Source organism: Spea bombifrons, chromosome 9 (assembly GCF_027358695.1).
Source record: "Spea bombifrons isolate aSpeBom1 chromosome 9, aSpeBom1.2.pri, whole genome shotgun sequence".
NCBI lineage: Eukaryota > Metazoa > Chordata > Amphibia > Anura > Pelobatidae > Spea > Spea bombifrons.
Window position 1 is genome coordinate 14,944,978 of NC_071095.1, and position 5,000 is coordinate 14,949,977.

The 5,000-nt window shown below is 49.6% G+C and overlaps 12 non-coding genes and 3 pseudogenes across 12 annotated transcripts in view; all 15 read right to left on the reverse strand.

Annotated features, from left to right (window-relative positions):
• Positions 1-53, reverse strand: part of LOC128466193 (uncharacterized) — a 109-nt pseudogene extending 56 nt beyond the window's left edge.
• Positions 54-235: 182 nt separating this feature from the next.
• LOC128464514 (5S ribosomal RNA) lies at positions 236-354 on the reverse strand. The gene has a single exon (XR_008344344.1). It is a non-coding gene; the product is annotated as a 5S ribosomal RNA (ribosomal RNA).
• Positions 355-591: 237 nt separating this feature from the next.
• LOC128463158 (5S ribosomal RNA) lies at positions 592-710 on the reverse strand. Its single transcript, XR_008343068.1, has one exon. It is a non-coding gene; the product is annotated as a 5S ribosomal RNA (ribosomal RNA).
• Positions 711-970: 260 nt separating this feature from the next.
• Positions 971-1,089, reverse strand: LOC128464762 (5S ribosomal RNA). The gene has a single exon (XR_008344578.1). It is a non-coding gene; the product is annotated as a 5S ribosomal RNA (ribosomal RNA).
• Positions 1,090-1,277: 188 nt separating this feature from the next.
• Positions 1,278-1,396, reverse strand: LOC128464355 (5S ribosomal RNA). The gene has a single exon (XR_008344195.1). It is a non-coding gene; the product is annotated as a 5S ribosomal RNA (ribosomal RNA).
• Positions 1,397-1,701: 305 nt separating this feature from the next.
• On the reverse strand, positions 1,702-1,820 carry LOC128462673 (5S ribosomal RNA). Its single transcript, XR_008342609.1, has one exon. It is a non-coding gene; the product is annotated as a 5S ribosomal RNA (ribosomal RNA).
• A 224-nt stretch (positions 1,821-2,044) lies between these two features.
• LOC128462918 (5S ribosomal RNA) lies at positions 2,045-2,163 on the reverse strand. The gene has a single exon (XR_008342841.1). It is a non-coding gene; the product is annotated as a 5S ribosomal RNA (ribosomal RNA).
• A 245-nt stretch (positions 2,164-2,408) lies between these two features.
• On the reverse strand, positions 2,409-2,527 carry LOC128465329 (5S ribosomal RNA). Its single transcript, XR_008345114.1, has one exon. It is a non-coding gene; the product is annotated as a 5S ribosomal RNA (ribosomal RNA).
• Positions 2,528-2,730: 203 nt separating this feature from the next.
• Positions 2,731-2,849, reverse strand: LOC128463418 (5S ribosomal RNA). The gene has a single exon (XR_008343316.1). It is a non-coding gene; the product is annotated as a 5S ribosomal RNA (ribosomal RNA).
• A 227-nt stretch (positions 2,850-3,076) lies between these two features.
• On the reverse strand, positions 3,077-3,195 carry LOC128465110 (5S ribosomal RNA). The gene has a single exon (XR_008344905.1). It is a non-coding gene; the product is annotated as a 5S ribosomal RNA (ribosomal RNA).
• A 215-nt stretch (positions 3,196-3,410) lies between these two features.
• LOC128466188 (uncharacterized) lies at positions 3,411-3,519 on the reverse strand (annotated as a pseudogene).
• A 260-nt stretch (positions 3,520-3,779) lies between these two features.
• On the reverse strand, positions 3,780-3,898 carry LOC128464578 (5S ribosomal RNA). Its single transcript, XR_008344403.1, has one exon. It is a non-coding gene; the product is annotated as a 5S ribosomal RNA (ribosomal RNA).
• A 224-nt stretch (positions 3,899-4,122) lies between these two features.
• Positions 4,123-4,231, reverse strand: LOC128465879 (uncharacterized; annotated as a pseudogene).
• Positions 4,232-4,602: 371 nt separating this feature from the next.
• Positions 4,603-4,721, reverse strand: LOC128464296 (5S ribosomal RNA). The gene has a single exon (XR_008344139.1). It is a non-coding gene; the product is annotated as a 5S ribosomal RNA (ribosomal RNA).
• Positions 4,722-4,939: 218 nt separating this feature from the next.
• Positions 4,940-5,000, reverse strand: part of LOC128464566 (5S ribosomal RNA) — a 119-nt gene continuing 58 nt past the window's right edge. The window contains exon 1 of the ribosomal RNA XR_008344392.1: positions 4,940-5,000. This exon is cut by the window's right edge and continues 58 nt beyond it. This is a non-coding gene — a ribosomal RNA (5S ribosomal RNA).

The following is a 5,000-nucleotide window of genomic DNA, read 5'->3' on the forward strand; positions in this document are numbered from 1 at the left end:
AACCCTGCTTCGCTTCCGAGATCAGGCGCTTTCAGGGTGGTATGGCCGCAGGTGTAAAAGTTTTTTATTTTACTTCTCTTATTCTGTTGCTGCTGCTTGTCGTCAGACAGAAAGAATTATAAGCCCTGGGACAGGACAGAGAAGGTGAGAAGGTTCAAATAAGGGTTTAAAGCTTTGATGATGAGCAAGAAACACATGGCAAAAAGCTCTCCCCGGACTGTGAGAAAAAATTAAAAGCCTACAACACCTGGTATTCCCAGGCAGTCTCCCATCCAGGTACTAACCAGGCCCAACCCTGCTTAGCTTCTGAGATCAGACGAGATCGGGCGCTTTCAGGGTGGTATGGCTGCAGGTGTGAAAGTTTTTTATTTTACTTCTCTTATTCTGTTGCTGCTGCTGCTGCTGCTGCTGCTGCTGCTGCTGCTGCTGCTGCTGCTGCTGCTGCTGCTGCTGCTTGTCATCAGACAGAAATAATTATAAGCCCTGGGACAGGACAGAGAAGGTGAGAAGGTTCAAATAAGGGTTTAAAGCTTTGATGATGAGCAAGAAACACATGGCAAAAAGCTCTACCCGGACTGTGAGAAAAGAAAAAGCCTACAACACCTGGTATTCCCAGGTGGTCTCCCATCCAGGTACTAACCAGGCCCAACCCTGCTTAGCTTCCGAGATCAGACGAGATCGGGCGCTTTCAGGGTGGTATGGCCGCAGGTGTGAAATTTTTTTATTTTAATTCTCTTATTCTGTTGCTGCTGCTGCTGCTGCTGCTGCTGCTGCTGCTGCTGCTGCTGCTGCTGCTGCTGCTGCTGCTGCTGCTGCTGCTGCTGCTGCTGCTTGTCGTCAGACAGAAAGAATTATAAGCCCTGGGACAGGACAGAGAAGGTGAGAAGGTTCAAATAAGGGTTTAAAGTTTTGATGATGAGCAAGAAACACATGGCAAAAAGCTCTCCCCGGACTGTGAGAAAAAATTAAAAGCCTACAACACCTGGTATTCCCAGGCGGTGTCCCATCCAGGTACTAACCAGGCCCAACCCTGCTTAGCTTCCGAGAGCAGACGAGATCAGGCGCTTTCAGGGTGGTATGGCCGCAGGTGTGAGAGTGTTTTATTTTACTTCTCTTATTCTGTTGCTGCTGCTGCTGCTTGTCGTCAGACAGAAAGAATTATAAGCCCTGGGACAGGACAGAGAAGGTGAGAAGGTTCAAATAAGGGTTTAAAGCTTTGATGATGAGCAAGAAACACATGGCAAAAAGCTCTCCCCGGACTGTGAGAAAAAATTAAAAGCCTACAACACCTGGTATTCCCAGGCGGTCTCCCATCCAGGTACTAACCAGGCCCAACCCTACTTAGTTTCCGAGATCAGACGAGATCGGGCGCTTTCAGGGTGGTATGGCCGCAGGTGTGAAAGTGTTTTATTTTACTTCTCTTATTCTGTTGCTGCTGCTGCAGCTACTGCTGCTGCTGCTGCAGCTGCTGCTGCTGCTGCTGCAGCTGCTGCTGCTGCTGCTGCAGCTGCTGCTGCTGCTGCTGCAGCTGCTGCTGCTGCTGCTGCAGCTGCTGCTGCTGCTTGTCGTCAGACAGAAAGAATTATAAGCCCTGGGACAGGACAGAGAAGGTGAGAAGGTTCAAATAAGGGTTTAAAGCTTTGATGATGAGCAAGAAACACATGGCAAAAAGCTCTCCCCGGACTGTGAGAAAAAATTAAAAGCCTACAACACCTGGTATTCCAAGGAGGTCTCCCATCCAGGTACTAACCAGGCCCAACCCTGCTTAGCTTCCGAGATCAGACGAGATCGGGCGCTTTCAGGGTGGTATGGCCGCAGGTGTGAAAGTGTTTTATTTTACTTCTCTTATTCTGTTGCTGCTGCTGCTGCTGCTGCTGCTGCTGCTGCTGCTGCTGCTGCTGCTGCTTGTCGTCAGACAGAAAGAATTATAAGCCCTGGGACAGGACAGAGAAGGTGAGAAGGTTCAAATAAGGGTTTAAAGCTTTGATGATGAGCAAGAAACACATGGCAAAAAGCTCTCCCCGGACTGTGAGAAAAAATTAAAAGCCTACAACACCTGGTATTCCCAGGCGGTCTCCCATCCATGTACTAACCAGGCCCAACCCTGCTTAGCTTCCGAGATCAGACGAGATCGGGCGCTTTCAGGGTGGTATGGCCGCAGGTGTGAAAGTGTTTTATTTTACTTCTCTTATTCTTCTGCTGCTGCTGCTGCTGCTGCTGCTGCTGCTGCTGCTGCTGCTGCTGCTGCTGCTGCTGCTGCTGCTGCTGCTTGTCGTCAGACAGAAAGAATTATAAGCCCTGGGACAGGACAGAGAAGGTGAGAAGGTTCAAATAAGGGTTTAAAGCTTTGATGATGAGCAAGAAACACATGGCAAAAAGCTCTCCCCGGACTGTGAAAAAAAATTAAAAGCCTACAACACCTGGTATTCCCAGGCGGTCTCCCATCCAGGTACTAACCAGGCCCAACCCTGCTTAGCTTCCGAGATCAGACGAGATCGGGCGCTTTCAGGGTGGTATGGCCGCAGGTGTGAAAGTGTTTTATTTTACTTCTCTTATTCTGTTGCTGTTGCTGCTGCTGCTGCTGCTGCTGCTTGTCGTCAGACAGAAAGAATTATAAGCCCTGGGACAGGACAGAGAAGGTGAGAAGGTTCAAATAAGGGTTTAAAGCTTTGATGATGAGCAAGAAACACATGGCAAAAAGCTTTCCCCGGACTGTGAGAAAAAATTAAAAGCCTACAACACCTGGTATTACCAGGCGGTCTCCCATCCAGGTACTAACCAGGCCCAACCCTGCTTAGCTTCCGAGATCAGATGAGATCGGGCGCTTTCAGGGTGGTATGGCCGCAGGTGTGAAAGTTTTTTATTTTACTTCTCTTATTCTGTTGCTGCTGCTGCTGCTGCTGCTGCTGCTGCTGCTGCTGCTGCTGCTGCTGCTGCTTGTCGTCAGACAGAAAGAATTATAAGCCCTGGGACAGGACAGAGAAGGTGAGAAGGTTCAAATAAGGGTTTAAAGCTTTGATGATGAGCAAGAAACACATGGCAAAAAGCTCTCCCCGGACTGTGAGAAAAAATTAAAAGCCTACAACACCTGGTATTCCCAGGCGGTCTCCCATCCAGGTACTAAGCAGGCCCAACCCTGCTTAGCTTCCGAGATCAGACGAGATTGGGCGCTTTCAGGGTGGTATGGCCACAGGTGTGAAAGTTTTTTATTTTACTTCTCTTATTCTGTTGCTGCTGCTGCTGCTGCTGCTGCTGCTGCTGCTGCTGCTGCTTGTCGTCAGACAGAAAGAATTATAAGCCCTGGGACAGGACAGAGAAGGTGAGAAGGTTCAAATAAGGGTTTAAAGCTTTGATGATGAGCAAGAAACACATGGCAAAAAGCTCTCCCCGGACTGTGAGAAAAAATTAAAAGCCTACAACACCTGGTATTCACAGGCGGTCTCCCATCCAGGTACTAACCAGGCCCAACCCTGCTTAGCTTCCGAGATCAGGCGCTTTCAGGGTGGTATGGCCGCAGGTGTGAATGTGTTTTATTTTACTTCTCTTATTCTGTTGCTGCTGCTGCTGCTGCTGCTGCTGCTGCTGCTGCTGCTGCTGCTGCTGCTGCTGCTGCTGCTGCTGCTGCTGCTGCTGCTTGTCGTCGTCGTCAGACAGAAAGAATTATAAGCCCTGGGACAGGACAGAGAAGGTGAGAAGGTTCAAATAAGGGTTTAAAGCTTTGATGATGAGCAAGAAACACATGGCAAAAAGCTCTCCCCGGACTGTGAGAAAAAATTAAAAGCCCACAACACCTGGTATTCCTAGGCGGTCTCCCATCCAGGTACTAACCAGGCCCAACCCTGCTTATCTTCCGAGATCAGACGAGATCGGGCGCTTTCAGGGTGGTATGGCCACAGGTGTGAAAGTTTTTTATTTTACTTCTCTTATTCTGTTGCTACTGGTGCTGCTGCTGCTGCTGCTGCTGCTGCTGCTGCTGCTGCTGCTTGTCGTCAGACAGAAAGAATTATAAGCCCTGGGACAGGACAGAGAAGGTGAGAAGGTTCAAATAAGGGTTTAAAGCTTTGATGATGAGCAAGAAACACATGGCAAAAAGCTCTCCCCGGACTGTGAGAAAAAATTAAAAGCCTACAACACCTGGTATTCCCAGGCGGTCTCCCATCCAGGTACTAACCAGGCCCAACCCTGCTTAGCTTCCGAGATCAGGCGCTTTCAGGGTGGTATGGCCGCAGGTGTGAAAGTGTTTTATTTTACTTCTCTTATTCTGTTGCTGTTGCTGCTGCTGCTGCAGCTGCTGCTGCTGCTGCAGCTGCTGCTGCTGCTGCTGCTGCAGCTGCTGCTGCTGCTGCAGCTGCTGCTGCTGCTGCTGCTGCAGCTGCTGCTGCTGCTGCTGCTGCTGCAGCTGCTGCTGCTGCTGCTGCTGCTGCTGCAGCTGCTGCTGCTGCTGCAGCTGCTGCTGCTGCTGCTTGTCGTCAGACAGAAAGAATTATAAGCCCTGGGACAGGACAGAGAAGGTGAGAAGGTTCAAATAAGGGTTTAAAGCTTTGATGATGAGCAAGAAACACATGGCAAAAAGCTCTCCCCGGACTGTGAGAAAAAATTAAAAGCCTACAACACCTGGTATTCACAGGCGGTCTCCCATCCAGGTACTAACCAGGCCCAACCCTGCTTAGCTTCCGAAATCAGACGAGATCGGGCGCTTTCAGGGTGGTATGGCCGCAGGTGTGAATGTGTTTTATTTTACTTCTCTTATTCTGTTGCTGCTGCTGCTGCTGCTGCTGCTGCTGCTGCTGCTGCTTGTCGTCGTCGTCAGACAGAAAGAATTATAAGCCCTGGGACAGGACAGAGAAGGTGAGAAGGTTCAAATAAGGGTTTAAAGCTTTGATGATGAGCAAGAAACACATGGCAAAAAGCTCTCCCCGGACTGTGAGAAAAAATTAAAAGCCTACAACACCTGGTATTCCCAGGCGGTCTCCCATCCAGGTACTAACCAGGCCCAACCC